This window comes from Bacillus rossius, chromosome 2 (assembly GCF_032445375.1).
Source record: "Bacillus rossius redtenbacheri isolate Brsri chromosome 2, Brsri_v3, whole genome shotgun sequence".
In the NCBI taxonomy this organism is placed as follows: domain Eukaryota; kingdom Metazoa; phylum Arthropoda; class Insecta; order Phasmatodea; family Bacillidae; genus Bacillus; species Bacillus rossius.
This window is the reverse complement of record NC_086331.1, coordinates 119621254-119646332: the sequence shown is the minus strand read 5'-3', so window position 1 is coordinate 119646332 and position 25079 is coordinate 119621254.

The window sequence follows — 25079 nt, the reverse complement described above, 5'->3', positions numbered from 1 at the left end:
CAGCTGGCGATATATATACCTATTCTTTAGTGGGGGGGTGGGGGTAAGTATGTCGGTGGCTTCCATGGAGGAAGGATCTGTAGCCATTTTTATATTTGCCCTCACCAGGTTCGAACTGAATGCTCCATGACGTAAGTGCGTTTTAAAATTAAAATGATATTAAAATTTAATTAATTAATTTTTTATAAAAGTAACTTTTTTCCTAAATCTTTAGATAATAATTACGGATTTCAATGTGGTGGTCGTGAAGTTATAATTCAATATACCGGAATGTTTTTATTAAAATTGGTATTACTTAATTGTTATATTAATTAAAAATGTTTCCCCGATTCCCCAGCATAAGAAGAAATACAGATTTTCAAGATGGTGGCAGTAACGAAAATTGCAAATGTAACGTAACAATTCAAAATAGTGGCAATGGCATCCTAATTGTCGAGCTCATGACCTCAGCGGCTTAGAGCGGTTTTCTTTTAGGACACTTAAGTCGCTTTTAAGTATTTTTAAGCCGTTGGAATTTTTGAGGACAAAAACGGAAATTTTTTTCTCAAAACGGGAATATTTCCCTCAAAACAGAGAAATTTTAATTTTTCTGATTTTTTTTTCTTCAAAAAATGGGACATTTTGGCGGATTATGGCGAATTTTGAGCCATTTTGGGCAAATTTTGACTGTCAAGGTCAAAGGACAAAGCCAAAGTCATCCAAGATGGCATGCTTGACGTCAGAATCCAATATGGTCGATCGCATCCTCCATCGTCAGCCAGAAGCCAGTCCCCGGAGGAACATTTATATAGCTACTACTAATATGAATTAAATTTAAAACGATAGTATTTATAGTCATCAGAAACACAAGACATTCAGAACTGAAAATTAGCCTTCACTGTTATGACACATATTGTCTACTAGTTAAATGTATAAGTCAACTATTTTTTTTTTTAACTTTTGTTATTAATGATAACATTAAAATGGGGTGGTTTAAAATCCCAAACATTCTTTTTTTTTCAGCTATTCCAAGTTTTTTTTTCATTGTAGCCAATGATTGATAAGTACTTAAGGAATAAACAAGCTTCTTCGAATAGCCGGAGAAATCGCTTGTGCGAGCAAAAAAAAAAAAAACAAAAAAAACAACGAGTCGTGTTCGCTTCACAGCGGACGTAAATTCTAAGCAATGGTAGGCTATGATTTTTGATGGCGACAGTCTGTTAATCCGTAAGGCGACCCCGAACCATCAGGCCGCCTCCGAACCCCCTAGTGGAGCGATGCATCACCACCCGGGTCCCAGCATGAAGTCATTGTGTGTGGGCCCCGGCCGGCCCAGCGCCTTGTGTATCCCCGCTAGATAAATAAATGATCGTCTTCCTTGCTGCAGTAACGCTGTAGGAGACGCGGCTCCAGGTACTTAACATTGTAGGTAAGTGTGTGCTTTACTACTGTTATGCTCCGGCGAGAAGTCACTGCGAGAAAAAAAAAGGCGGGTGACATTTAAAGTCACAGCCCATAAAACGTTACTTAAAAAAAACTATGGACCTAAATCTTTAACAATCATTTAATTACATGGAAAAACGGATTTTTATAATAAACATGGCATATTTAAGGAAAAAATTAATTTTTTATTGTCACTTAATGCATACTGCATAAACTTCTAAAATTCAATGATTAAAATAACTAATACACTGACTTTTAGTTAAATTTTTTTTTACTTAGATTTTTAATGATTATTTAAAATCATACAATTTTATCAGACAACATAATATTTATTCGAAGCCGTCAGTGGGTAGGAGGGGAAAAAAAAGCTAGAATGAAACATTCTTCAGCTACCTGACTCATAGAATGTCTGTTATTTTACATAACGTATTGATATATGTCACCACTCGTACTCCACGGGTTGTCTCGCCTAATGGCCGCAGTACCAATAACATCCATATGTTAAACGGCTGCATGGGGGCATGAAATAAGGATTTTATTTGGAACCATTCTAATCGCTCGTATACAATACAGACGCTACACGCGTTCGTAAATCAAGCGCTTTCTGCCCGACTGCCAGAACTACCACAAACACAAGATCGGGTTAAACAGAGTATCAATCACTTAAAAAGAAAACATTTCTCATACGATACAGGAAATTCTGCTTTGATCGGAATAAGCCTAATACGCGCAGCAGGAAGTTTGCCTTGCGGCAGAGGCCAATAAATAAAGAAAACCGTGTCGGACTAATAATCAGAAGGTACTGCGTATAAAACTCCATGAAAAGCACAACTGTTTTCATCTAAACGACTCGAATAACTTACGTTTCCGAAACCACACACACATTTATTTGCATCCCAGGAGCAAATTACTAAATATTAACTCTTCTTAAACCTGACGGACTTAAAAGATTTTATAACAAAATAATATACGCCGAGCATTATTTAGAATGTTTCGTCTTAAAATAACTATGGCTAAGTGTTTGATAATTTTCATGTATGTGAGTACTATAACGGAACCTTAAAGAGCACTGACTTGAGCACATAAAAGGAAATTAGTTGTGTTAAATTTGTTTGTAGATGTGTTTAAGTTTATTAAAAATTTAAAATTAATTAAGTGCAAAGTTTTTACCAAACATCCAAAACTAATAATTTCCAGTGTTAAATTTCAATTATTATGTAGGATTAGGCATAGCATTTTCAAATTCGGCTATCAGTTGGAATAAGTTAGGCATTAAAATGTTTTTAAAAAATTTCCGTTTGAAATAAATGTATTTGTGAGTTATAATAGGTCTAAATATATTATATGCACCGGCTTGATCCTTGCTAAGAGACAATTTCTCTCCTCCTCTGAAGAATATAAGGTTATGTTTATCGGTTTTTCTGTGTGTGGCAATAAAGATGGTTTAAGTTTTCTAGAAATTTGTTTAAGCACAATTCCCAATTCACATATAGTCAAACAATAATATATAATAAGTTGAAACAGTTATAAAGTTATTTTTAATTTTATAGCGTGCATGCTGAATGTTATATTTATCCCGACTTATTTTATCCAAGATAGCTCATAAATAAATGGAATTTCTCAATTTTGTGGCAGGAAAAAAAATATAATTATAACATAGTGAAGCTACTTTCTGTCATGAAACGGACTATCTGTATTGCAAAGCTACGTTCTCTGGGCCCAGCAAAATTAGCTGAGATAGATTTATTTTGCCGATCAGAGTCTGGAAAAAACAATTGCTACAAACATGGAAAAAAAAATTGGTTGTCTGTAAAGTCGGTTTACGGACGATAGTTTAACGTGACAACGTCATAACAAAACATTGATGAAATGATTGCATACTTTTATGAATAATATTGAATCATTTTTATTGAATTATCACTATTTTGTATGGATACAAAGGAGTGAAAATAAATCTACAATTTAATTGATAAATTTACTTTTATTTGCACTCATTAATTCAAATATGTTCATTACTTTAACGAAGAGATTATTTTAACTATAACTTTTATACATGTTAGCTATTTAACTTCTTCTAATCTGTGTTATTCTGTTAAGGATAGGACGATGATAGGAAAAGTAGGAAACGAATGGGAGTGTTTCAAGTTTAATGTACCTCGAAAAAGTCAAATCGATGGTTGTTCCAATCGAGTGGAAGAGAGATAGATGCGGTGCAAGCGTACAATGAGCGTAACGGGACACAGCCAAACGGGACAATGTGAGTTACGGGACACGTTTTCGTGCGTGTAGGCGGCGTTCATCGATTTATTAGACGTTGTCACGTCAAAAAGACTACTGAAGACGAACCAAACAAATATATTTTCCCTCTGTACAGAAACAATCTGTACCAATAGTACTCCTAGAGGTGAAGATCAGTATGTGGAGACGGCGGTGTGCATCACTCGGGACGGGAGACCTAAGCTGCACATTAAGTTCTGCCATTCCCGATCACACCCGAACAATTCACATTCGGCCAACTTCGGGATTTGTTTTATTTTTGCGCAGGAAAAATGAATTCAAATATTAAAAGTGGTCGTTTAGGTTAGCTACATTAAATCACTTAAAAACACTATGGACGGTTAGTTAGGTTAGTATAGCTACATTAAAATAAACAGAGAAATATAAATATATATATATAAATAAACCCGAGGTTGGCCGAAGGTGAATTGTTCGGGTGTAATCGGGCAGGGACAGAACGTGATGGACATCTTAGGGTGGGTTCACAATTAAAAAAATTAGGCGAGTGCATAGCAAGCCATGCACATGACCTGTGCACACGACCTGTGCGAACTGCGAAATCGGTTCACAATTGAATTCTTACTGTTAATTTCAGCCAATGAAATTTCGCGAACTTTGCGACATCTGTTAGCAGTGTTAGTAAATAAACATATTAACTTTAAAAAGAACGATAATACTATTATTATCTCGACATTTTTTTACCACAATATGGTTAACAAATATAAATATATTTCTAGTCCCGCCAAAAAAAGCACCCTGCTCTTCTCTCATTGGCTGCTGTGCCATGCGTACGCGACCGAAATAAAATATATTCATTTCACTCCTATGCGCACGACCTCGCTTCCATGCACACGACCAACTTTCTGCTATTGTGAATCGTTAGGTTAGAAAACATGGTGTTCATATCCTATGCACACGACCTACTTTCACTGTTACTGTTATTTTTTCAATTGTGAATCCAGCTTTAGGCTTCCCACTCGGGACACTAGTTTCACTGAGCCGCCGGCAGGTCCCTGGCTGCCAGCGCAACAAGCGAACGTGGCGAACGTTGCGACGGGCTGGCCGCTATCTCAGGCCTTGTCTAAAAACATGACGACCAGCTTTGGTCCATGCCTAAGGGTGCAATCAAAACACGATGTTTGTTGTTTAAACAATAACGCTTAGCTGTAACTTCTATCCCTCGTCGCCCAGTGATATGACGTCACTGCTGTCATCCCCGGGGCGTTGCCTGTGCTAGCGACACCCAGTTGCGTCTACGATGACTAGAGACCGGAAAAATTAGCAAATTCATTTCACGATAGGCTAAAATACAAATAGTTATACCTCAGTGCTGCCTCTGCTATTGGCTCACAACTCACCTGGATGACTCTGTGCCAATGAGAAACACTCAACCAAAGCTGTATCGAATCACAGGCTGCTACGTTGGGACGTCTCACAAGACAGCAGCCAATGAGTGGGTGTAATTTGACCGAGTGTACGTAGAACTTTGGAGTTCATCCTACAGGTCATTGAACCCGCGAATTTTTCCGGTCCCTAACGATAACTCATCACCACATCAGAACTCTGATGCGGTCGGTTACCTACATTAAATATACTTTTAAACTGTGTAACAGTTGGTACGCTACATTAAAAATACTACAAAACAGGATGGTTTGTAAGGTTAATTGAGTTGTATTTTATATTGGTAATAGCTAATCGTTCAAATAAATAAAAACTATTTATTTGAGAGGTGATCGACAACCCTTTTCTGAAAACACGTTGACTACTCGATGATCTGTTGTTATTTGAAAGCTTAAACATTTACTATTTTTTTTTTCAAACATTTTAGAAAAACCATTAAGTAGGGAAATAGATGGATAGTTATTAACATCAAGTTTAGATCTTTTGGCTATTTTCCATTGAAACAGGAAGACAAAGGTTTTTTAACAAGTGTTAAGAATGTGTAACACGAGAGTTACAAGTAAGTGGGAGCAACCTTTCATAATGGAATTTGTAATGCCGTCCGGACCAGTGGATTGAGATGTATTTAAATTTTTAATACCCCAGTGCACTAAGCTTTCATAAATTGTAGGGACAGGTATAGACACTGAGGACATATTAGTTGACAAAGGTTTTTGAATACAAATAGCAGGTTCATAAATACTAGAAAAATAATAGGTTTAACCATTGGATAGTTCGCTAAGATCATTCTTAATAACACAATTTATTTTTAATGAATGCTGTCCTTAACAGCCACTTTTCATAATATTGACATAACGCCAAATTTTTTTAGATTTAATATAATTATTAGTAATCCGATACCATTGAATTTTTACCCTTTTTTATGAAGTACTCTACTAATTTTCAAAAATAAGAAAAATTGAATAATAATAGGGGTTATTAATTCTTTTATAGAGTTAATGAAAATATTTCTTAGATTTTAAAGCTTGTATTAAATCTGTAGAAAAACAGATAGGCTAGAGGATTTGTTGGTAGATATAGGAATAAACTTTATGATTTTATCAGATATACAGTTAATGAGTTGTTCAATTAGTTAATTAACATCGGAACGATTGTAAAAAATCAGACCATTCGTGGTTTTTAATAGATTCATAAAGACCTAGGAAATCACCTTTTTTAATGCTTTCCGAACACTGATTAAATGTTGGTATTTTTAGTGAAAGATTTAATTGTGACGTTGATATATAAAGCAGGATGATATGTATATTTATTGATAAGAACAACGTAGGCTTTTTCACTAAACAAAGATGTAGATTGGTTAAGCACAAATCTAGAAGATTTTTAGGATATTACTACACTGTTTTAATCCGAGCATAGATAAACAAATAAGTAAATGGTGCATTTTAGTGTTGTCATGTTTAGGTGCTGTATAAAAGGGGTTAAGATATATCCAGTCAATGCCAGGTACATTAAAATCACCAAGAATCATGATGTCATCCTGAAATGATGAAAGTTTGTCTGCTAAAAACTCGAAATAGTTATGATAAAAATCTGGAGTAGTATCTGAGGGTAGATAGTTATTCCCAAAAATTAAAGTTATGAAAGTACTTATTTTAACTTTCAGCCACACTGTTTCAATACCTGGAAAAACAAAAGGGTTTGTTAGGTTTAATTGAGGTCAATTTAGACTTGTTAACGGCGGTAAAAACGCCGCCACCTTTTTTTATCCTTGGTTAGTTGAAGATTTCTATCAATTCTAAAAACATTGTGTTGGTCGATGGAGCCAAGTCTCAGTGAGGCAAATAATATAATGAGAACTGACAAGATTATCAAAGAACTTTATTAACTAAGTCCTTAATCCTCCGATATTATGGTAGGTTTTGGCAGCACTATGTCAGATTTAAGGTGCTCCTCCAGGCACCTGAAAAGATGTGGAAACACACACACTATCAGTTGAGAATTTATGAATGAGCCTAAGAGGATCATTCAGTTCTTCATTGTTAGTTTCATTACTGATATTCTGTACCTGATGAAGTTTGCCGAAGAAGGGGCGTATCATGCAGTCTCTTGGCCAGAAAACGATATTATTGATCCTGTTAAAGACATTTTTCGTGTACAGAAACATGAAACAAAACTTATGAATTATATAAGGTTATAAGATTAGTCACCTTGATTTGTGATGAATTCAGTTCGTTGGATATGTAGTCAATAATTTCTTTTTCCTTGACTGATGGAGCGAATCTCGTGACGAAGAGAGCCTTGGTTTTCTTGAAGGGTGGTTTATATATGGTTTTCAGTGTAGTTGTGTTCCTGATGCCCACTTTCATGGGGTTTTTTCCTTCTTCTCTGGCTCAGGTTTCGCTTCTGAGGTTATATAAGTTGTGGGTTTTTGCACACGTTGTACCGGTGTGAAGGTGTCCCTGTCAGTACGCCGGTTGTTGTGCTGACTGTGAAATCGTCAGTGTGCGAGTCGCGCAGAGTAGCATGTAGGTCTCAGTTGGCGAGTAGTCGCCCTAACCGGCCAGGCACGCGGTTGCATCAGAAACCTTGCTACTTACAGGATTACGAGGCTCCCTGATTTCGCTGGACATTCGGTCTTTGCCTAATGTGAACCAGTTCCTGCTTTGTTTCTCAGATCTAGTCTCTGGAGTCCAGGAGAATTGTTATTAGAACCTGGTTTTCGCCCTACAGGTCCTCCGTCTCATTACAAAGAGGCCTCGCCAGCGTGAGTAACTCATTCATGCTCGCGGTATCCAACTTGTAGTTTCAGACTTGGAAAAATTCCATCGGCAGATGCTGATCCAGGCATCCCATAGTTGTCGTGGACAGTCTTATTGGTTGGAGATCTGATCATGTTCGTGTGGTTCGACTCGATCACACTCGGTAGAACTGGCGTCACTGAAAGATAAACTAAACCCCGGAAAGCTCGGGTTGTTCGAGGAGAGAGGACTCGATACTGATAAAACTCTAGTACACTAAAGAGCAAAGAACCGCAGTGCGCGCACTATCACGTCCGACCTATGTGGACGCACGGCCGCTACTGTTTGTGTGAAAAACACCACACGCTATTCAAATAGTAAATGATTGGTACTTTATAGACACAACACAATGTATATGTGCAGACAGTAACGGAAAGTGAGAATAGCCACTATGTATGTAGTTTATTTACTGTTTCTACAGAAGCAGAAACATAGATGTCACAGAGAGAGTATAAGTCTGTCTCTACAGAAAAAGGGTGGTTTCAACTTCGGGGCACGAGCTTGTTTTTTTCCAATAGGCTACTACTGATAACAGAATCATTACAGCTTTCATTCAGATGTGTTCAGAGATATATCGAGGACTTTGACACAAGCTTCGTCACGACTGAAAGGATGAGACAATACGCTAATTGAAGGAAGGCGGTTAAAACTGATGATAAGTTTTCCACCGCCCACATTACTTTAATATTTGCTTTCTCTTCGTGTATTGGTCCCCCGCTGCCGCCAATATGCGGCCCCGGCCAAGGACAAATGGAGCGAGCCGTGTGAAGGAGGCTGTGACGTATGTCGTGCTTCAGACCCTTCAGAGCTTGTCTTGGAAACGCCTCTACATAATGATTCTTCGCTGGGAATCAAAGACAGTTTGTTATATACTTTTTTTGTGTTTACAGCATTTTTTTTTCCTCACAGGCTCTGTTCAAGAAATCAGCTCGTTCGTCACTTGTCTATGTCAAATATAGCAAAGATTTTTTTTTTAATTTCCGTAAGTCTCCTGAGATAACTACGACATATTAGAACTTTTGCTTCAAACCTGGAGTGTGTGACGAATTTACAATATTTTGCAAACATTGTTGGCATGGATAATTTTCCTCAATATGTCATCATATGATAAAATTCCCTCTGTTCGCTGAGAATAATTTTAATTGTATGACATTTATATTTTTTATGTAATAAAAAAAATTTAATTTTTTTTTAATACTGAGCAGTACCCAGCCAAATGTGTGTTAACTAGCCTAATTTTAAATTGTACAATCAACGAAAATATTTATCTGAGTAAAGAAAAAATTTAATTTAGGTCAACCAAATCTTTTCTACGAGGGAATATTTGTTTGAATTATCTGTACTATTTTGTTTTGCCACGTACCAGCAAACAAATTATTGAGGCAAGCAAAATTTGCTTTGAGTGATGGATGAGCGATGTAACATTTTTTAAGCCACTGCATGTTATGTATGTACTTACATTTAGACAAAAGGTATTTATGATATATAAATTTTGAATCCGTAAATTATTATTATCCTACAAAACAATAAATAGTATTTTATTTTAGTTTAATTTAACATATCACACATGCTGATTTTTTATAAATTCCCTATTATAAATTTTAATTTAAATTTACGAAGAACGCTGGCTACAAATTATTCAGGGCATTTCGCAAATTACGGTTATCTTCCTAAGTTTTCGGGCGTGTATTTAACTGACTTTGAACATAAATCAACAGCAACAATCTTTTTTGTATTAACAAATAGTTCAAAAAACGTTTTGAATCTACGTCAAAGACCTTTTTTTTTTCTTACCATGCTTGCCTTTATTTTGTTCTCAACGAAACACACAGAGCGAACGTTGATGTCCGGCGTAGTTTACATAAAGATCCAGTTATCTGAGACTACAAAGAACTCTACGTTTATCTCAGGATCATTTTGCGTTGGAAATTTTTTTACATTTGCTGTAATTTCAAACAGTGTGGCTACTGGCGTGCATTCTGCAAGCGATCACACGTAGTTGTCCTGCGATTTTGAAGTTCACGTGAACCATATGTGAACTGTGTGTAAAACTACAAGTACAACACAGTAAACATTATTTTTATGCTTTGCTTTAACTCTTCTTCTCGTCATTTCTGAATAAAGCGTAATGGTTTCCCAAAAATAACTCAGAACTGCTACTCAACATGGCAACGAAAATAACCCTGGTATTCCCTTTCGTATTTCATACACTTTTTGACTTTTCATTGCAGACCTACATATGTGTTTACAAATGATGATATTTAATAATGACAAACCTGGTTTATACTATTTACTGGTAATTTATTATCACTGCGGCTAGATCGATCGATTGCACGTACAAGTTAGGTAACATATTGACGAAACTCGTATGTAAAAACTATATATGGTCAAGTGATACACTGCATGTGTTTTCTTTTACCCACTGACTGTAAGATAAATTACATAATTACATATTTGTAAGAGAAATTAAGTATTTTAAGGTATTTCATATTAACAAGGCACGTAATAAGTATAACATATTAATTATATTTTATGTCTGTGTGCTATAACTGCACTGTACAAAAATGTATTATTTTACACCAATGTAGGTGGTAGCTGTATCTCCACTTATGTTGGTGTACTTTTACCCCACATGTGTTAGTGTATTTTAACCTACACAGGTATGTATAAAATACACTTTTTGTAGTAAAATTACAAATTATGAGTAATTTTACACATCACTGACTGGTATTTTAACTATTTAGCATTTTAAATCACTCTTACACTATATGAGTGATTTTACACAGTTCGGATGAGTAACTTTTATAATTTAAATGTGAATTTACTCATACATTGTCAATTCAACTATGCAGTGCATGTATGAGTTACATAGTGTAAAAACATATTTTTGTCTGTGAAAAATTACACTGCTCTATTTGTGTTTCGAAAATAAAATAACAAATCAACTCTGACTTTTTGTGATATCATTGGCAGTTCTGTATATCGCTACTAGTGGTCGCTAGTGTGGCTTATTTTATAGACATTTATAAAATCAATGATCGCAGATGGTCATCTCGTGCTGCCTAAGCAAAGAACTTCACAATAAAGCTACATAATAAGTTCGAACGTATGGAATTAAATAAGGTATATCAAGTAAAATATATATTTTTTAAATTACGCTCAATGAGTTTTCATATTTATTCAATATTTAAGTGTAAAAAACACACCCATTTTGAATGTGAAAAATACCTTTTTTAAGATGTAAACACATGGGGTAAGAAGTAAGTAAATAAACATTTAAAACATTTAAAATTCATACTGCTTGTTAAAAAAAAACACTCAAGGTCGATCTATTGTTATCACAATATAAAGTTTCATTTTACTTCATGTAAGTGTAATTTTGCTAGAACATTGTTGGTGTAAAATCACCCGAAGAGTTTGATTTACACTCCAAATCATTTTTTTTATCAATGTTTAATGTGGATAATATTACTTACCTTCATTTGGGGTAAAAAAAGTCCACATTAGTTATAAAATTACTCGATGTAGTTGGAAAATTACACAAGGAATGTTGCCTGACAGGCACACCAGAATACATTTGAGTTATTCACACTTGTTGATAGTGTTTAAATACGCAATGTTTGTGTAAAATTACACAACCCATGTCGGTGTATTATTAGCACAACACAATGTGTTATTTTACTTCATGTTAGTGTACTTTTACAAGGACATTATGGGTGTAAAATTATCAGACAATCGTTAATTTACGCGACATAATGGTAACGTTACACAAGGAATGGGTAAAAGTAAACAAACTGTAAGAGATTTTTCCGAATTGGACATCCCGTCAAAAATAACAAGTAAAAATAAGTAATAGATTATATTTCAATTACTGTCCTATTTCATGTTCATATTCGTGTTTCTGTTTTTGTTATGCAATTATTGCACTAAAAGGTGTAATGAGCGTGAAGGAGGAAAAAATTTCGTTGGTGTTGAAAGTACGAAAGGTGTGGACGTTACCGCAAAAACTCATCAGACTTAATAAAGGAATAATTTTTTTAAATATGTAAATTAGAGAAATTTATAACCTGTAAAATTATTCTATGAAGAGAATTAACTTTTCATGTTTCAAATATATTTGATCTTTATTAATAAATGATTTACGTACACGAAAACAAAATGTTAACCGAAACCAACACATCGATTTTTCTTTTATTTTTTGTCTTAAATATGCTATCATAACTTGATTACCGTAACTATACTAATTTTTGGGTATTAATATATACTTTCGTATTAGCAGCGGTTGTCAGTTGTTTGGTATATATTGCAAAGGAAATATGACAATTTTTTTACAACTGCATTTATCGGGAATCTAGGTTCGATTCCCGATATGCATAAGTAAAATTTTTATTTGAATGTTCCTTTATAGCTATTTAGTATTTTTCGGCATTATTAATTTATATTTTAATAATATTAAATAGAATTTTACTCAGTGGGCTCAAACCAGAGACTCTAAAATCGATAACAAACGAAATATGTGTATTCAAATTTTAAAAAAATTTACATAATTATTATTGATAATTTTTGATTTTGTTTTTAGAAAAAATGTGACCAAGAGGATAAATTTCACTTGACATATCATTAATATCAGTCATGATAACGGCCAAATGTCAGGATCAAGGCTAAGAGGCTTGAATTAAATTTCTTCAGTGATTTTGAAGCCGCTTTGTGGACTTTTAAAGTGTCCAAACTTTTTGGGAATTTAAGCACGAATTTTTCCTCGAAACCGGACTTTTTCCTCAAAATAAAAATAATTGTAGTTTTATTGAGGATTTCATATATACATATATGTGTGTATTTTTAGGAATTATGTAGGTAAATGTCGCCTTCATCCGAGAGAGCGTCCGGTCATTGACGCCATCATAAATCCTCAGCCGTGAAGCCGTCATGAAGGCTGCTCACCTGGAGCTTCTTCACTTTCCCAACGACTCCTCGACCAGGTGTAAAGGCTGTTGTAGGTACAGTGACGCGAGTGCTACTTCCACAAGCAAGAGCGGCAGAGACCGAGGAACAGCGATGTGGCTGACCATCCGTGGCGTAATTGGACGCATGCCGGTAACCGATGCGAGGGGTTACGGGTTCAAGTCTTGGTGAAGGCAAGTCTGTCACTTTGAAAATGTCAAAATTTCGTCAGAACGTCGCAAGTAACAAAAATATTTCAATAATGTAATAATCGTTCAAAGTAAAAAAAAAGGATGGTTGTACGAAGGGTCCAATTACAAAATTATAGGAGTAAAACTCACAATACACTAGGGGGTGGAAATTACGGTACAAACGACGGGATGCCATTCGTTCTCTTCCTCTTTTCCAACTCTGTTGTTCCGCACGGAAAAACATTTCAAGGTGTTACGTCGCAACCACCAATACTCCCACACTTGAATTGTAAGACATGGAGCCAAAGCCAAAAATTTTGTGTACAAATAAATGTGCTAAACTAGCAAGTCTGTGGACCTGCACTCCGGAGGATCTGGGATCGAGCCCCGGCGCGGTGTGAAGCCAGTGGCGGCCGAGGTACGAGCTACCCGCCAGCCCAGGGCGACCGCCGAACACGCGAGTAGTATACACTGGTCACTTCTGGCGCACGGTCAAGGGTGTGGTGGCGATGGCGACGATCACCATCTTGTATTGTAAGGTGACGACTGCCATTTTGGGTTTTCTTTGACCTTTGAACTCTACGTTCAAAATTCACCGATATTTTGCCGAAAATCCGTCAAAATTCATCAAAGATGCCAGTAATTTTTTTTAATATTCCACAAAAAAACTCAAAAAATTCATAAAAATAAAACATTCCCTTTTCGATGTAAAATTCCTTTTTTGAGGGAAAATTATCCGTTTTATTCCTCAAGAAAATGTCAGTGGCTTAAAATGTCCCCAAAGCGGTTTAAATTCCCCATCTACTCAAACTGGACACAGATTCAATAAAAATAAATACACACATAGACACACTATCGTCAAAAAGGAAACACACTTGACACACATTCAATTAAAGTGGACATACTATTGCCACTCAATCGACATAAAGGAAGCACACTCAAATAAAGAAGCACATTTAAAAACACATAAAAAATTAATCACAATTAACCAAAAGGACGCTTATTTACAGGAATATTCAGTAGGATACGATCTCATCAGTAGGATACGATCCAATCAACGAGATACGATCTCATCGATAGGATACGATTCCAGCAAATGGATACAATCCCATGAAAAGGAAACGATATCATCCCATTAAAAGGATACAATCCCATAAGAAGGATACAATATTATTGGTAGGATACGATCCCACCTGTAGGACACGATCACATCAGTAGGTTATGTTCTCATCAGTAGGATACACTAGGTAGTGTACAATAGGATCAGCTTTATCTGGCTACAGTGGCGCCATCTGCATTTGGCTCCATCTACATTTGGCTCCATCTGTATTTTGCAACGAGGCTACGAGACTACAGGTCGACGAGTCTACAAGACTACGAGGCTACAAGGCTACTTGAGTATGAAGCTACAATTACTTCACTTAGCAGCGAAGATAATTTATCTCATGCAAGAAATCTTGTTGCAAGTGGTTCCGATTCTTTCCAACAGTTTTCGCCACATGCTGTATTGTTCAGGCAGTCGTTCTTTCATGTGGGATGCGGGATGGCTGTGCCTGGACACCACTGGACATATGTGTAGCGAAAAGTTGGCTGTACATGGACATTGAGTGGACGTGCCTGTCATGTACAACTGCCCTAAAAACACATGTCAAGATAATATGCAAAGGACTCGCTTTAGCTTTTATGAATACTGCAGAAATCGGAGAAGACTATAAATTTTCTTGTTTACTTTTCTTAGAATTAGCATAATAAATGTTTTATTTGTAATTTTGTTGTTTTATTTCTCAAGCCTGTTAACTTTTAAATAAATTGATTTCATAATGTTCGCAGGCTTTCACGGCAATTGTCGAATAATTATTCGCCAAGGACACGGCTACAACACAGAAGCCAAGCTACTTCAAATTGATTTCATATTTAGGGAAATGCTAATTTTGTATCTAAAATTACATCTTTTTTTTTGCATCATTGAAGTATCAAACAAAGGACATTAATATAAAAAAATCAATCAGTAAACGAGAAAAAATAATTTCTAACGATTTCTTGAATTTTTTTTCTGAATTTATATACGTTCCTAAATTTTTAAGGTAAAAATTACGGATTTTGAAAATGGCGGCCTTAACGAAAATTGCAATGGTGACGTCATCATTAAACATTTCTGTAAATAAAATGGCGAAAGGTTCTAGCATATCGAAAAGTGAAACGATAGTGAGTTGGAGGGGGGGGGGTGGGGGGGGGGGGCTCGGTGATGACCCCGTAACGAAAACTCTAAAACGATTGTGAGTGGGGCACTCGATGTCAATACGGCGGAATCCAAGCTGGCGGATTCCAAAATGACAACGTTCAAGATCAACGGTCGAGGTCAAATATTATCCATAGGGACTGGAAAAATTCGCGGTTTCAATGACCTCTAGGATAGGCTCTACGATCGTCTATGTACTTATGGAAATTACACTTGCTGATTGGCTACTAATCCGTGACACCTGTCAACTGGAATGCTTGTGATTCGCTGTTTTTTTTTTGTTCAGTATTCTTCACTGACTTAAGGTCATTCAGGTAAACTGTGGTCCAATCACTGAAGCGGCATGAAGTTGAACTAGTTTGGATTCTAGCCCATCGCGAAATGAATCCGCGAATTTTTCAGGTCTCTAGTTATCCAAGATGGTGGCCGTGATGTCCCGACCGAGTATGGTGGACACCGGCACCACAAGTTTTGAGGATCTCTCCTCCTATTTGATAACCCAGCCTTCATGCCTAACAGGATTTTAAGGCTGGGGCCCCCATGGGCTTGGATGCGGATACGCCGCATACGCAACCAGGAGGGGCGTTAGAGTTGTTAGCTATACCTTTGAATATATATACTGTATAGAAGTCGCGAGTGGATAGGATTTACTCTACGTTTTTCAGAAGCGTATGATGAGCAGCTTGGGAACTTCACCGCTGCAGTGCGCTGCCGTAACGCCCTGTATCGTCTTAGTTGTTATTTACACGTTAGAGCGCAGCGCTGTCGCCCGCTGTCATTCCCCGCACCCCCCATCTATCATTCACTGCAGCTCGAGGTCGTTCAACGGGAGGGGGAAGGGGTGTTTGAAGAGTTCGACACTTGTCCGCTAGGGACCACCACAAGTCGATGCCCTAGAGATGGTGGCGATTGCTGCGGTGAATTAACCAACTACCTCAAACCGTATTAGAGATTTTAACCTGGGCTGGCGACTTCTATGCAGTATATATATTCAAAGGCTATACACAGAGGCTGAGGCTACCCATCCACCTCCAGCCCCCTACCCCGCTCAGCTGACCAGCACCACGAGAGGACCTGGGTTGAGGCCCCGGCGCGGTGTGAAGCCAGTGACGGGCGAGGTGCTAGCGACCCGCCAGCCCCTGGCGACCGCCGAACACGGGTCCCGCGGCTGTCGCGCCGCGGGGGGCCACTTAACTGACTACCAAACAAATCATCGTGCAGGAGGTCGCAACCTGCTGCTTCACCCCACTGCCCCCCTCATACTCTCTCCCCGCGCCGCTGCCTCCACGCTGATAACAAAATATATGACGGTCACTTCTCCCCCCCCCCCCCCCCCCCCCCCCACGGCCCACCCCTTCGGAAAAAATAAATTCCTTCCCTTCCTCACTCTTTTTTTTTTTTTTTTTGTTCGGTCACGCCGCGAGTTCCGTTGTCTCCTGCTCGCGCACAGAGCGCACCGCCGCGTGAGTGCACTTCACGCTTCTTCCGGCCTCGTCACGTGCCTTTGAGTTCATCAGTTAACGCTTATCGCCTGTTTGAAATCACATTTAAAATGCATTGTCACTTCGAAATTTTTTTTTTTTTAATTTTCTCTAAATCCTTCTAAATATTTGGTTTCGACAGAAATATTTTGTGATGTCCATTGAGTGGCATATAAGTAAAAAAAAGCGATGTCAAATAAGTAGGTAACTAGTTACAAGATTTGTAAGTAACTTATTCGAGATTTAAAATATTTTCTGAGGTCAACTAAGTGTCTGATCAGTAAAAACAAGATTTTTTTATGACCACTTAGTGGTGTATTAGTAGACAATATGTTGTGATGTCGACTAGGTGGCTCATTAATAACCAAAAAATAAATAAAAATTGTGATGTCAACCAAGTGGCTATCAGTGACAAGATTATTTTGTGAGGGCCAATTAGTTGCTTGTAAGTGACACAGTGATTTTTTCTTCTCAGACAAATTGTTTCGTTGAAAATCAAATGTTACTTTTCTGTCACCAGAGGGAGGCAGTAAATGGCGTTGAGCTGGGAATCGAGTATTGACGTAGTTTTCAGGAAGGGGGGGGGGGAACTTGTCGAACAACCACGCATGACCTCTCCGAGCATCGAACCCGGGTCACCTCGGCGGGAGACAAGGGACCGATCACTCAACTACTGCGGCTCCTGAGTGGTCTCGCGGCGCTGACGTCACGGGACCAGGGCGTTTGACGGGAGCGAAGTGATCTTTAAGTTACCCACTTAATATACATGATGGGCCAAAAGTCACGAAAGGGTTATAACCGTGAACAGCTTTTTTTAAAATTTATGATTAGTTTCCATTGATATTTTAGAGACTTCAGAGACCAAGGATGGGAGACTGTTTATACTTACGAGTGTAATACAATTCGTGATACCTAATCATAGGAAACTAATGATAAATAAAAAAAACGTTAATCGTGACTTTTGGCCCACTGTGTACAACTATAGAGCATCCCACTCTTAGATTGCAGTATGGAAGTAAATGGGCGCATTCTCTCTCTCTCTAACACACGCCGATTGCCGTTAGCACTGTCCTTGTTTCTTCGTGCGTTGTTGCCAAATATCAAACGAAATTTAAAATTTTAATTTTTGGACCAAGCTTTTTTTCATATTGTATAGAATCAAAATACGCATCAGGTAATGCTTATTTTGAATACTTAACAATATTTTAAGTGTCCGAAAAAATTAAAAAACATAACTTATTCGCTGCGAACTGTTTTGAAGTATTCCGATATGTTTCACATCAAAAAAAAAACCTACATGTGTATTTCATTCAGATTTTTTTTATTAGTAAATTAATGCCTTAGGACGCCACCGAACAAATGTCAAGACAAAAACTGTACAGGTTTCACTTAAATAATTTTTTTAATATATTGAAATGCATTTTCTCACAAACTGACACATCAAAAAGTTGACCCGCGGAAATTGTTTTTTCTATTAAAGATAGATGGGGGACAAAAGCGAGAAAAATGTTCACAATGAATTGAATTAGTTTTTAAAAGCAGCGCCATCTCAATTGCTTCTACAGTTTCCGTGGAAATAGCTGTTAAAGATGTGTCTTATCAGTACAAGAGCGCGCGCTGCCGTCGTAAGAGGAAACAGGGCCGTGTGTTTAGATAAGTGGGGTTCTGTCCTACGAGCAATTTCAAATACATGGCTTCCTTAGTCAAAAAAAAAATATTATAATCGATTCTTGAACATAATATTTAAAATGTATGAAAAAAATACGAAGGAATTTAATAGCGATCATGGTACAAAATTTTGAATTATTTTTCTATCCTTCTCGCCAAGCATCTTATCAAACATTGTTTTAGACAAAGTTTTGGAAAATAATTATGATATTATTACAAACAATTTAAACAGATTTGATAATGTGTCTACTAAGGCAGTTACGTTTTTTTGTCCGGTGAAAATTTTTTTCGAACCCATGCAGTTATGGCTGGTCGTATCAAAAATGTATTTAGAAAACATTTTTCGGCATTAGGTAATCCGAGTTATCATACGTTAAAACGGATTCGATACTATTCATATTATGGGAGTTGTTGCGATTTTTCTGTTTTTCAAAAAATCTGCCCCATTTCGAACCAATTGTTCGGATTTTTCCCATAACTTACTCGACCGAGAATTTCCATTACCGTATTTTATTTATCATTTTGGACATGACTTGTCCAAAAATACGGCATTTATCGGGCCCATGAAAATGTGATATATATATATATATATATATATATATATATATAATTATATAGGTATATATATGGGATTTTTAGAACAGAAAAGAAAACTATAAGAAAATTTCGTCTACAAAAGGTGGTTTTATTTGAAATTTACATAAAAGTGGCATTATTACAAATTTATATGTGTAATAGTATAAAATATTATAAATTACGATATGATTTCTTAAAATGCTTCTTGTTCTATCCAAATTACAAAGACACGCATCTCCTGAAATTCGTAATGTGTTAGAGATTTGGCAACAGCGCGCGCCATAAGCCGTGTACTGCAATCTAAGAGTGGGACGGGCTATAGTTGGGACCTCACAAGAGCAAGATTGTGGATAATTGATACGAAAGAGCATGTTAATATTCACGTTAATCCCTACATGTTGTAAAAAGTAATTATTGCAGAAACCGAATATAAGCTAAGTGAAATATTAAAAAAAAATGGGTGCGTGTATTTATGTACGCGCGTGAGAAGTTATACTTCTTGGGCATCATTAAAAAATAGTTTTTAATTGCATGCAAATAATTAATTACAAGAAAATAATAAAAGGCATAGAAAAAGATAGTCAACACAGTCAATGAAGTTCAGTTTAAAATTAAAAAAAATTAAATAAATAAAATTTAGAGAATAATAAATAATATATATGACTTAATTTGTACTAAATAGTAAAAGATTCTTAATTTTAAATTTTTATTATTGATTATTTAATATTTTAAAAGAAAATAAATAAATTTTATAATAAATTCAAAAATTTAATTTAAGTTTATTCATTTTTTAAATATTTATTATTTTCTTAATTTTGCATTCACTTTTCATTTTTATCAAAAAGTCTTCATTAAATTTGTTCATTATTTTTTATAAATATTTATTATTTATTCAATTTAATAAAAAATATTAAAAATTAATATTTTAGTTTGATGTTTGATTTTAATTTTAGCACAAATTTTTTATTAAATGTTTTACTAAATTAATTTTTTTATTTTGTTAATATTAAATAACCAAATATATATATTTAACATTAATAATTTAATAATATTTAGTATTAATTATATTAAAAAATAATATTTTAATTTATATTAATAAATAATACATAATGATAGTTAACCTCAATTATATTGGAGCACTTGAAAAAGTATAAATGCACAATTTTTTTTACTAATATTTACGAATAGTAAATAATATTAATCAAAATATTCAATTTAAATCACTACTGAATATAATTTGTTAGCACATATATAATTCTCACTTGTATGAAACTAAAACACGTGTTGTGAATGTAGAAACTAGAAACATGTGGATAAATATTATAAATATGAAAACAGTGATCAGAGGCGACGAGCGTGCCAACATGCACGACTAATAGAGGTTCTATTTCTATTTAGTGGGGGGCTTTTTTTCGAGACTTAATGAGCGATTTAGCGGGCAGCTTCAACCTGTTAATGTTGTGTTACAGTGATGCGCGCGCATCTTAAAATTTCACTCTCATCATTTTTCCATAACGCGCCTAAAGAAGTATAACTTCAAAAAAAATTGTCCTTCACTTTAATAACTCAACGCTTAAACGAGTGTACGGTAGCCATTCTGTTATTTTTTTTTTTTTTTTTTAAGAAATGAGTAGGGAAATAAATAATGATTTCCGCGGCTGTGGAAGAAACAAACGACGGGCTTATGCATAGTTTACTTTTTTTTTTTTTTTACTAAACGCCATTCCGTGTACATTTTGTTTGTAAAAACGTTGCGTTGTCTTATTGTGTCCATGTTATCGTCCTTCACTGCTAGTAAAATTTAATGTTTCTTTTTTACTTGGTAAAACACAGACCTTTGCATAGCTTACAGATGCAACTACACATCTTATCTTTAACAAATGGCCTATTGTAAGGTGAGGTGCGAAATTTTTTAATTGCGATTTTTAATTTTATAATGTTGTTTAATATATTTTGTAAATAAAATTTCAATGCGATGCTAGAGAACGAGTGGATGAAAAATAAGGAAAAATATGACTTAAGCTTAAGTAGTTTGATAGACTAAAGTTTGATACAAAATCAAAATCTGCGTTTTTTTAAAACCAAATGGCCGTCATTTTATGTAAAAGTTATAAGCTTTTCATAAAACTGATTACAAGGAACAAAAAAAAATTATTAAAACATATTGTAAAGCGCGTTAAAAGTTTCATGGCAATCGATACAGTCATTTGAAAATTCTTGCTAACTTTGGGTTCAGCCATTAACCAAGCATGTTTATGAAGTTTTACTTCTTTAGGCGCGTTATGGAAAAAAATGATGAGAGTGAATTTCTTCGATGCGCGCGCACTACGCAACGAAGTTTTCACAGGAAGATGGCGGACTCAAGTGTGGCAGCATAAACCCTTACATAGTCACTATAAAAATTAGGTCACATGCCAAACGTTTTGGTGTGCAAAATGAAACTTTATGATAATTAAACTACCCTGGAACTTATTTCCTAAGCCCTAAGAATACTGGTATTATGACAAATATAATGCATAGTTGGAAGGCGGTGTAAGACGGGGAAAGGGTCTAAATAAAAGTTACAGTGCTGCTATCTGGCGGAAACAGTGTACACTTTGTCAGTAGATACCAGCCGTAGTAGCGACTTCGTCTTTCATTCCCACGCCAGATTCTGTGAGATTTGCAAGGTATAGGGTAAAGGTGGGGCAGACGGACATGGGGGCAAACGGACAGATCGTAAGAAACTGGAGTAAATTTCAGTGGCTTGAGTTGGTAACACTGATCTGGCTACTCTGAAAGTACCGCGGAAGTGTGTGGTATCGTGTGTTTATACTGAAACTGTCGTATTTTTAAGTGTAATTGAACAACAGCTAATAACATAACTACAGGTAAGGAAACTATACGTCATTATTTACATAGTATAACTAAGAGCAATTATAAAATAACGATTTACGCTTTTAATACGAACGGGAAAAGGTTTAGCGCAGCAAGGTATGTTCCCGCAGTATTTGGCGCGCCTCTTGTCTGCCCGAGTGATTGCTCCTGCTATCTGTTGGGATTCGAAGGTACTACGTGTGTTGTTACACACGTTGGGGGCAAACGGACATAATTTTTTGGGGGCAAACGGACACTTTGTTTGATATAGTGTAAAATACGTGATAATGAATTTTACTGAAGGGGTGGAGTATAAAAGTGATTAAGGGAATACTTTATGGTTATATGCCTATATATGTAGGTATATACTCAAACATATTCCCGTGCATTTAAGTAAATAAATGGATAATGTCACGTACAGCATTCGCTTAAAATTCCATAATAGTCAAGATTATGTGAAATTATATTTCCTTAAATTTAAAATGTTGCATTATATGTCAAAGACGTTTTGTTGGCAGCAATACATAGATTAAAAAAGTATAAAAAATATGTTAAAAACTAATTAAAAATTATATTTTCGAGGAGCATCACGAGTTACCCAAAGCGTGTGTCGGATGCATTACTAAACGACACACTCTGAATTAGAATCAGTAAAATCACATGATAAATTATAAAGTCATTTAACTTGTATTATTCACTCTTTTCGGAGAAAGCTTCCTCTAAATCAGTTATAATCAGCCGCCATAATAACCCGTTAGCATCAATTGATTTACAGAAGATAAATTTATATTAGTTCTAGGATTCTGTTTAACTTTACTTGTTTTTATTAAGATAACACCAGTGCAAATAAAATGTGATTGGAACCAGACAACTATTTACACTAAAGTCTTTCCAATTCTTTAATAAGTGAACTTCCAAAATAAATCGGAGGATTACATAAGCTAACCAGAACCTAATTACTTTGTTTCAGATAAGAGTTTATTGCCATGGTACGAAACAGAGACCACACCACTGACCGGTGTAGTTGGACCGAAGAAAATATGGCGAGGGCTGTGATGGCTTTTAAAGAGGACAAACTTCCCCTTTCTAAAGCTGCAAAAACTTTTAATGTGCCTCGAAATACATTACGGCGGCGTGTGATGTCAAATGTGCCGATGCCTAAATTTGGACAACACACAACTTTTAGTGGAGCAGTTGAAAAAGAACTTGTAGTGCACCTTCTTAAACTGGACAGTTTAGGATATGGGCTGACATTTAAAGAGCTCAGATCTTTGGTTTACCGATTTGCTTTTGCAAATGGACTGAAGCACCCTTTCAACAACGAAATACAAATGGCTGGAAAGGAATGGATTAGGGGCTTTTTAGGACGTCACAAAACTCTCAGTGTCCGTGTATCCGAATCGTTATCATTCGCTAGAGCTAGAGGGCTGTCCAAAGAGAAAATTTCTCAATTTTATGTCAACTTTTCAAAGTTACTGGACTCTCTGGATCTGTGGAACAAACCATCTCACATTTTCAATTGTGATGAGAGTGGCCTTCAGCTAATTTACAAACCAAAAAAAGTGATCTCACAGCGTGGAAAAAGGGATGTTGTCAGTCAAACTAATTGTGAAAAAGGTGAGACTGTGAGTGTCATGGCTTGTGTTTCTGCAGCTGGCCATTATGTGCCTCCTTTTGTTGTGATGAAAGGACAACGACACAATGACAACTATGAAATCGGAATGCCACCAGGTACAAAGATTGTTATGTCAGAGAGTGGTTACATGAAATGGGAGCAGTTCTCTCAGTTCATAGATCATTTTATTGTTGCCAAACCAGCAGGACCAGTAATTTTGATCCTTGATGGTCACGGATTTCACTACTCGGATCCCCCAACGATCGAGAAAGCGATAGCGAACGATATATCTTTATTATGTTTACTCCCACACACTACACACAAGCTTCAGCCACTTGATGTGTCTCTCTTCGGCCCCTTAAAGAAATACTACAATGAAGCATGCCGAATTCATTTAAGAAGAAATCCTAGTAAAGGATTAAACAAAGTGATGTTTGGTGGAATATTTGCTGAAGCGTGGAACAAAGCTGCTACAGTCGGAAATGCTGTTAATGGATTCAAGGCCTGTGGAATTTTTCCTTTCAATCCAAGTAGTCTGCCTGAACATGTTTTCTTGCCAGGAACTGCCCACAGGTCAGACATCGACAATGATGATCTTCAACATTCTGAAGAAGTTGTAGTGGAGGCACAATATGAGGCAGAGGGAATTACACTAAATCAGCTACCAGCATGTATTTCACCTGCATCATCAGCACCCACACCTGAAGGAGGAGTGGCGTCAACATCCACCTCGCGAAGAAACAGCTTCGAAGAGCTGAGCCCAGTTCCTATTAGGCTTACACCTAATGTACAGAGAAGGAAAAGAAAAACTGGCGAATCTCAAATACTTACTGACCCATACTTCATTCAGAAGCTTAAGGACCAAAAGGCTGCAGCTTCTAAGCGCCCCAAGAGAAGTGACTGCAAGAAGACCATGAAGTCCAAACAGCAGAACCATCAAGATAAGTGTCAGTCATGCAAAAAAGTGTACCAACAGGATGAGGATTGGGTGCAGTGCCTGCAGTGCAAGTCCTGGTTCCATGTCAAGTGTGTAGATGATGGAAGTGACCCATATTTTGAATGTAATGATTGTAATTCAAACTAAATTTCAAAGGAATCAGATCTGTCCGTATGCCCCACACAGTGTGTCCTTCTGCCCCATAGCTAGGGGCATACGGACACTAATGTAGTGTTAATTATTGTTAATATTTTCTATTATATAGATTCCAGTTACAGACATTAATTTTCGTATACAAGTATACCAATGTCTAATACATATACTGTGCATATATGTTAAAGTTTCAATTACTTTTATGGCAGATTTGCAATATTTTATCCTTATGCTGTCCGTCTGCCCCACCTTTACCCTATATAATTGTTGTACTGATTTGCAATATTGTTTTTTTCTTTTAAGGCTCTAATACATGTTGTACATTGACAGTTGTTCGAATTATATGTACACCACTGAATAGTATGTCTTATTAGCAACAAAATGGTGTATATCGTTTCGGTTTTCACTGAACAATTTCCATCTAGGCCTAACCTAACCTGAAAGCATGCTTGAGGACATGACGGGGTGAGGCAAGACGGGGAAGCTACTCTACTTTCCCCCGCCACTATTATACAACTCTCTCC